This window comes from Bison bison, unplaced genomic scaffold, assembly GCF_000754665.1.
Source record: "Bison bison bison isolate TAMUID 2011002044 unplaced genomic scaffold, Bison_UMD1.0 scf7180017864230, whole genome shotgun sequence".
Taxonomy (NCBI): Eukaryota; Metazoa; Chordata; class Mammalia; order Artiodactyla; family Bovidae; genus Bison; species Bison bison.
This window is the reverse complement of record NW_011494802.1, coordinates 1,476,200-1,485,099: the sequence shown is the minus strand read 5'-3', so window position 1 is coordinate 1,485,099 and position 8,900 is coordinate 1,476,200. Positions and strand designations below refer to the sequence as shown.

The 8,900-nt window shown below is 42.4% G+C and overlaps 1 protein-coding gene across 1 annotated transcript in view; it reads left to right on the top strand.

Moving 5' to 3' along the window:
* The window catches only part of UNC13B (unc-13 homolog B (C. elegans)), a 226,051-nt gene that overhangs the window by 4,336 nt on the left and 212,815 nt on the right, over positions 1-8,900 (top strand). The gene's annotated exons all lie outside the window — the stretch shown is intronic.

Sequence of the window (8,900 nt, the reverse complement as noted above, 5' to 3'; positions counted from 1 at the left end):
GAAATGGCAACCCACTCCAATGTTCTTGCCTGGAGAATCCCAGGGACGGGGAGCCTGGTGGGCTGCCGTTTATGGGGCCGCACAGAGTCGGACATGACTGAAGTGACTTAGCATAGCATAGCATACACAGAGTTAGCCTTTAATTAATAATAGATAATGAGTAAAGCAAAAGTTTGTTGCCTGGGTAATCTTTGGCTGCCCCTGCTGTCTTTTCTTTGCAGCATTTCCAAGTTTTGGATGATTTTTATTAACAAAACAACCCTTTCCCCCTTTTCTATGCAATGTCTGTTTTTCATAAAACACATGTTCATAATATATGATGTGTTCCTGTCCCTCCTTGCACCATTGTCGCACTGTCTTAATTACTGTGTTGATATGTGGTGGTGCATATCCTCCAACTTTAAGATCATAAGATTATATTGGCTATTCTCAGCCCATTCCATTTCTATATAAATTTTAGGATCAGCTGACCAGTTTTCATAGACACACATACACATGCCTATCTTCTAGGATTTTTACTAGGATTGCATTAAATGTACAGATAAAACAGGTTTTTTGTAATTCTTTGTTGTTCCAAATAATGTCAACATTCCCTTATTTAGTAAGAGTTGCATCCGGTCCCATCACTTCATGGGAAATAGATGGGGACACAGTGGAAGCAGTGTCAGACTTTATTTTTGGGGGCTCCAAAATCACTGCAGATGGTGACTGCAGCCATGAAATTAAAAGACGCTTACTCCTTGGAAGGAAAATTATGACCAACCTAGATAGCATATTCAAAAGCAGAGACATTACTTTGCCAACAAAGGTTCGTCTAGTCAAGGCTATGGTTTTTCCTGTGGTCATGTATGGATGTGAGAGTTGGACTGTGAAGAAGGCTGAGCGCCGAAGAATTGATGCTTTTGAACTGTGGTGTTGGAGAAGACTCTTGAGAGTCCCTTGGACTGCAAGGAGATCCAACCAGTCCATTCTGAAGGAGATCAGCCCTGGGATTTCTTTGGAAGGAATGATGCTAAAGCTGAAACTCCAGTACTTTGGCCACCTGATGCGAAGAGTTGACTCATTGGAAAAGACTCTGATGCTGGGAGGAATTGGGGGCAGGAGGAGAAGGGGACAACAGAGGATGAGATGGCTGGATGGCATCACTGACTCGATGGACATGAGTCTGAGTGAACTCTGGGAGATGGTGATGGACAGGGAGGCCTGGCGTGCTGCGATTCATGGGGTCGCAAAGAGTTGGACACGACTGAGTGACTGAACTGAACTGAACTGTGAAACTTTACAAGAATCTTCTCACTTTAGGACCAACGGAAAAATAATAATTTGGTGACTCTAAGCACACTGATCTTTTAAAACAGAACAAGGAGATTTTATTTTGCCAAGTAGACTTTCTGGGTCAAGAAGTAGAATATATATTTTAAGGCATTCCAGTGGTTTTAAATTTTCACATACTGAGTTTGAGTAACAGAGTGACATTCAAGTAGAGAAACCTCGTGGGTTATTAGACATATAGAGGAGAGCAGTCTGAACCAAAGATAAAGATTTGGAACCTACTGACATATATAGATAGCTGTGGGCAAGGTTTAGAGTTTGAGGAGGAGGAAAAACAAAGGAGACTTGAAAAACATGGAGACTTGAGGTTCTACTTCACATCTGTATTACATAGTTTGAAGAAGAAAATGAGTCAGAAATAGTAAATTAAGGAGGAAGAGGGCTCTAGATCTTATGTATGTGTGTGTGGTGGACATGCCAGCAGGTCTTGGTTTGTGCCAGAGAGCTCCTCATGGTGCTTATGACCACTGGGCAGGTCTTAGTCAGTCCTGAGTTCCTTCTCCCCACCACCTGCCCCTTCCAACTCCACTCGCCCCCATCCACTTACTCCCTCTCTCCCCAGCATTACTAAAATCTTTGTGTGTTTTGGCTCTTGGAATTGGTAACTGTTCTCTTTTTGCCAGATGGGGTTGATTATCTCCAGAGGATGAGTTTGCCCATCTGTTCAGGTTCATAAAGATGTGAATTGAATTTCGACTTTCTTTTAGGATTTTTTCCTACCATACCCTGTGTGCTTGGCAGCATTATGCCGTGTGGATCAGCCTTCAGCCCCTGACAGCCATTCCTTCTCCTTCTGTCCACACAGCTAGGCCCTGGGAGCCCTTGGCTCAAAAGACAGATGCTTTGGGAATTCTCTGGCAGTCCAGTGGTTAGGACTGTGTCGTTCCACTGTAGGAAGCCTGGTCGGGGACCTAAGATCCCTGCAGCTGCACATGTGGGGAAAAAAAAAAAAGATGTTTTGTATAGTGTATTTGCAGCTTGTTCCTTTAGCAACAGATCGTATAAACTTTTGTCTATGCATAGGGCCTATTCAAATAGCCTTTCTGCTTTTATAGATAAAATCTCAGTGATGAAACAAACTTTCCTTATTTCAGTTGAAACTGAGATGGTAGTTGGAGTTACCCTTCCCTTTGAGATTAAATAAAATTGCATCTAGCCCTTTACTCCATATTCAGTGGGAAGTCTAGTGCCATCCTGGAGCCTTCTGTGAATTCCAGGAGTGGGGAGGACGTTGACTTCTCATGACCATTCTGGGCCTAGGGTCCCTGGCCCTTGCTGAATTTGTAATTCACTAGTGTTTCACCTCCCTTGGCTGGTCTTTCTTTTATTTTTTTCTAACCTAGACAGAATTCTTTTTCTCCCCCAAACCCCTTATGGGAAGCATTTGTGAATGGCAGGCTTTACTGAAGCTTTGGGGGTGATGTAAGGAATAGAAAGATATCTACCTAAATAATTTAAAATTGAATATTTGAACCCCCCAGTTCCTTAAATATTCTTAAAAGACCTTCAGCCATCTAAGGATTTTTTTTTTACCTTCTCTCATATTCCCCTGCACATCTCTCTATTCACAATGCTTTATTAAGCCAAACCATTTTTCTATACCCATCTCTTCTGAGAGTTTATATTTGCATATCAAAAGTCTTATTGTTATAGAAGACAAAATCCTTAAAGAAAACCTTAGGCCCTCTGACCCTAATCCTGAAGGAATGTGTTCTTTTTTGGTAATGAAAATACATTAATAGATCATTGGAGCATTATTCTTTGTTTTAAAGCAAGTTACTTTAAGTTCTGTGTTCCTCCTTTCTCAGAAATAGGTCATATATTCTAATAACAAAAAAGAACATTTAATATTTACAAATTGTTGGAAGTCCTCTGTTTTGAGATAATGCTGATTTGATTTTTATCTTTCTGTTAAAGAATAGTTTCCCAAATGAAGTATGAGAATTGTTAAGTGTATGTTACTAAGGAGACCCCGGTTTTGCCTCAGGAGAGACTGTAAAAGGCCTGACAACAGTTGACATCTGCCTTGCTGTCCTATGCCCCCGATTTGTAGTAGAGACCGCTAGTCTGCAGGGCCCAGGCTACGAGCATACTCTTCTAGAGGTCATTTGCCTCCAAACTGCAGAAAACATCAATTTAGGATTCAAAATGGTTTGGACAATTAACGAATCCTTTAGTGTTCCCTGGAACTTCCACTGCTCCCTGGTATTTCCACTGCAAAGAAATGTTTGATTGTAGTAGCTTAAGAAATAAGTCCAAGAAAAGAAAATTGCATCTCTTCACTTTTTAAAATTTATTTGGCTGCATTGGGTCTTAGTTGTGGCAAATGGACTCTCTAGTTGTGGTGCATGGGCTTAGTTGCCCTGTGGCATGTGGGATCTTAGTTCCCTGACCAGGGATCAAATCTGCATCCCCGAATTGCAAGGTGAATTCTTAACCACTGGACCCTCAGGGAAGTCCCTCTGGTTCTCTCTAATCACCTTTTGGTGAGAACATTTGCTTGGAGAGTTGAGAACTTTGAAAGTATTAAGGATAAATCAAAATTATTTTCTCCATTTATTAAGGGCAAAGGGACTGTTTACCCTCCCCCCAGTTCTTAAAGTGTTTTATTGGAGACATGGTAAATCTGAGTCCTTATTCAAACCTTGGGAATAAAGATAAGTCTCTCTAGGGATTAAGTCTAGTCCCCAGTCTTTACAATATAGAGGTATCTCCTATGTTGTGAACTAAATGAACTTTAGATATTCAAACAAGGGTCTCTTTGGAGATGCACAGGAGATTAGGATGTGCAGCCTTTTGTCTCTTGAGATATTGTTCTTTCTTCTGCGTTGCTGTATAAATTAATGAGATTTTACCCTAATTTTGCAGTCATTTTCAGGTTATCTTTTATTGAAGGAAAATGGAGAACAAGAGAATGGTCATGTTCCAGGTCTTGGGCGAGTTCTTGGGATTGGCCACCAAGTGAGGGTCCTTGATGTTGCTCAGGAAAGAATTTAGGAGTGAGCCTAAATGGTAAAGTGAAAGTGGATTTATTTAGAGAGATATACATTCCGTAGGCAGAATGTAGTCCTTCTCAGAAGGTGACAGGGCCCAGGGCTGTGGGAGTGGTTAATTTTTATGGGCCAGGTAATTTCATGAGCTAATGAGTGGGAGGATTATGCCAACTATTATTGCCTCATTTTCTTTATCAACAAAATAGGGATTAAAATAGTTATATTTTTATTGACTGAAATCTGTATATCTAGCCTGGATTGCTTTCTCAGGGTCAATTACATATTACATGCTGTCTAATGTGACTATCTGAAGGTTATCCCAGCACGTCTCAAACTTAATATACATGTCCAAGGGACACATCTTTGTCCTAAAAACTACATTAACCATAGCATCATCTTTTTAGCCAGTCTGACTTTATTTATTTATTTTTTAATTTATTTGGCTGCACCATTCAGTTTGTGGAATCTTAGTTCCCCAACCAGGGATTGAACCTGGGACCTTGCAGTGAAAGCACAGAGTCCTAACTACTGGACTGCCAGGGAATTCCCTAATCTGAATTTAAAACTCTCTCCTTTGCCCTCTCACCCAGTTGTTGGCTATGAAAGAAAGGATCTTCTCTACTACATTCGTAGTCATTGTGTGCCTAGTTCCATCACTTTTGGCTCCTTAACACTGATGGAAGGGTTAGGGGGATTGTCTCTTTCCTTCCCCCTAGTTTACTGCCCTAGTTTAGTTCCCCCTCATCTCCCATAGATCTTTCCTATCACTTATAAACTATTTAAGGATAAGAACTGTGATTACTATGTTACTTTTGTATTGTCTCTCTATGCCTGACTTAAAAAGTATTTAATGAATATTTCTCAAATTGAGTTATTTATCTATTAATTATTTGATTTATTCATGGTTGCACCATGTGGCATGTGGGATTTTTCGTTGCAGCGCATCAACTAGTTGTGGCACATGGGCTCAGTAGTTGCAGCATGAAAGCTTCCAGAATGCGCAGGCTTCAACAGTTGTGGCACACGGGCTTAGCTGCTCTGCACCACGTGGGATCTTAGTTCCCGGACCAGAGAATGAACCCCTGTATCCCGCATTTCAAGGTGAATTCTTTTTTTTAATTTTAATTGGAAGAAAATTGCTTTACAGTATGCAGGGTGCGTTCTTAACCACTGGACCACAAGGGAAGTCTCAGGAAGGGTAAACTTTTAATGGTCTTGGAGGATGACTTAAGGATGATCATAAAGTTGGTAGAGGGCTCCCCTGGAACAGGGTTTGTACTCTGCTCCTTCTGCCTGAGAGTTTCCAAAAAGACAGCAGCAATGCCAGCCCTTGGTATTTGGCTTTACTGTCTTGAGATTTTTGGGTTTGCATTATTACCTATTTTCTTTGATCCTTCCCTCCTTCCTCCTCATTTCCTGGATCTCAAAAAGTCTTAGTGCTGAGCTACCTGCCAGCTAAATCTAAGTGTCAAATCCATGCGAACGTTGAAGAACTTTCAAGTACTGTGTTGGAAAAATTAATGTAAACAGTGGGACAAGAAGGTTCTGGCTTTTTATCCCTGTTTGAGTTGCTTCTGAAGATACCCTAAGCTTTCTTATGAGCATAATTGTTCCTAGTCAAGTGTCTAGAGAGCAGAGGACCTTAGTGCTTTCTTCCTCTGAACTTTTAACTGGGAAACTGGGATCCCTCAGCATCTGCAACACAACCTTCAGACACTGACTGTTGCTCTGCTTAGCATCTTTTCACCTCCCAGCTGCATTCCCCCATCATGTTCACAACCTAAATAGTAACAAACATGTATTGGGCATGTAGTATGCACCAAGTATTTATTTATTTATTTATTTTTGCCCATGCTGCGAGCGGGCTTTCTTTAGTTGGGATGTGTGGGCTTCTCATTGTGGCGGCTTCTCTCGTTGTGGAGCACGTGCTCTAATGTGCATGGGCTTCAGTAGTTGCAGTGCGTGGGTTCAGTATTTGCAGCTCATGGGCTCTAGAGCACAGGCTCAGTAGTTGTGGAGTATGGGCTTAATTCTTCAGAGGCACATGAGGTCTTCCTGGACCCGGGATTGAACCCGTGTCTCCTGCTTTGGCAGGCGAATTCCTTACCATCGAGCCACCAGGGAAGCCCTAATTTAAAAGCATTTTGTCATTTAAACCTCAAAACCCTCTTATGAAGTAGATACTATCATTATTTCCTGGGAAACTGAAGTCATGTAGCTTGCCCTAGGTCACAAGTACCAGAGCTAGGATTCAAATCAAGTTATGGTAGGCAGATTTCTAAGATGGCCCCCAAATGATCCTACCTCCTGGTGGTATTTATGTCCTTGTGGAATTCCGTTTTCCTGAGTGTGACTGCTTCTGATGAAAAAAATAAGGAGATATCACTCTATTCTTAGATTAGAAAAGATTGTGACTTCCATCTTGCTATTAGACTTTATTGCCTTCTTGGTTTGCATGCTTTGAGGAAGCTACCTGCCATTTTGGAGAGGTCCACATGACAAGGAACTGAGACCAGCCAATGCCAATAAGGAGCTGAGGCTCTCTGTTCAAGTGCTCAGGAGAAATTGAGACCTGCCAACAATTATATGAGTGAGCTTGGAAGTGAATCCTTTTGCAGTCCAGCTGGAACTTTGCTTGCAGTCTGTAAGAAACCTTGAACCAGAGGATCTGATTAAGCCATACCCAGATTTCTGACCCACAGAAACTGTGAGATAATATTGAATTTTTTTTAATTGATAAAAGATTTTTTAAATGTTATTGTTCAGTGTTACAGAGTACGTATCAGTATATCACTCCCAGTTTGCTGATGGGAAATATGCTTGTGTAGACTTTTTTTTTTTTTTTTTTTAATTTTTTAGTCGGGACGCTGCCCCGGGTGGCTGGGGGCCTCCGTGTGGACGACGTGGCCCCTGAGGAGCCCTGGTCGCTGGCCCCACCCGGCTCCCCCCACGAGCTCCTCTTGTGTAGACTTTTGAAGTCAACTTGGTGTATATATTGATAGCACTAAAATATTTTTGTTTTTTTAAATAAAAAAATTTTAATTGAAATATAGTTGATTTACATTGTGTTAATGATTTGTACAGCAAAGTGAGTCAGTTATACATACTATATCTTCTCTTTTAATATTCTTTTCCATTATGGTTTATCATAGGATATTGATAGTACAGTAATTATTATAGTAATAATATTGTTCTCTGTGCTGTACAGTAACTGTGAGATAATAAATGCAGTTTTAAGCTACTAAGTTTTGGGGTAATTTGTTACATGATAATAGGTACTATACCAGGTGAATATGATTGGCTTCAAATTTTCATGCTCTTCATGATTTTATTAGGTTGTTTCCCACTACTCTATACTGTTTCCAAGTGCAGAGTGACTTTCCATCCTTTGTTAGATGGCCTCTGCATCCCCTAGGAGAATCTCTGGTTCCATAAGAGTTTTTTTGTGTGTGTTTTGTTTTGTTTTATTTGTTTTTATTTGGTCTCTATTCTTAGTTCCAGAGTCCAGAAGTTCAACACCTTTTTAGTCCCTTGCTCTTGAGGTTAGGACAGCTGGGCTAAAGAGCTAGATATTTCAACGTCCAGAAGTCCAGAGAATGCCCGTCAGGCATCTTTGTTGACTAGGCTTGTGGAGTTGCTTTGCTCAAAATCTTTCTTTGGATATTTCTCTAAATTTGGACAAACCCTGGATAAATCAAGTCTTCCCCTTTCCTTCTCCAGGCTCCTACTTACAGCTAGCTAGGTTTGCTTTTGGAGGGCAAAGACCCTGTTAGATTAATATAGACCCTCTCTGGGTCTGACAGGCAGAATCCAGCTGTGCCAACGGCTTGCAAACACAGAAACTTGAGCAGGGCTAATGAAGAATTGGAGCTTCCCAGGTGACGCATTGTAGAGAATCCGCCTGCCAGTACAGGCGATGAGGGTTCAATCCCTGGATGGAGAAGATTCCCTGGAAGAGGAAATGGCAACCCACTCCGGTATTCTTACCTAGGAAATCTCACGGACAGAGGAGCCTGGTAAGCTACAGTCCTTGGGGTCGCAAAAGAGTCGGACACGACTTAGCGACTAACCAGCAAATTAGTTTCAGTGTGGTACTTTCTTGTTAATATTACAGAGGGATAGATTCTTTAAGGAAGTCGGACAGAAATTCTCAATGAAAAGAATCTGTTCCTGCGTAGAAGCCCCGCCCACATGAAAGGGGCACAAAGCTGCAATTCCCGCTTCACACAGGTGCCGGGGAAGCCCGCCCCTCTCGGCCGTAAGCCTCGTTAGTGGGCAGAGTAGCCTTCATTCTTTTACTGAGGAAAGCGGAAAAGGACCCCGCCTCCTACGTGCCCTTCGGGGGCGGGGCGGCGGACTGGGCGTGAGTTGATTGGCTGGGAGGCGGGGCGCCACGGCTTGGCTCTATCCCGGCGCTCGCTCGGATCCCGGGTGGAGTGAGGGAGGGAGTCCCGATCGCACTTACCTCCCAGCGATGGCGCCGTGGTGCCGCGCCCAGTCCCCCGCCTGCCGGCCGGGAGTCCCCACTATCGGGAGCCCGCTCAGACGGTGAAAATTGGAGCGGGTCAGACGGAG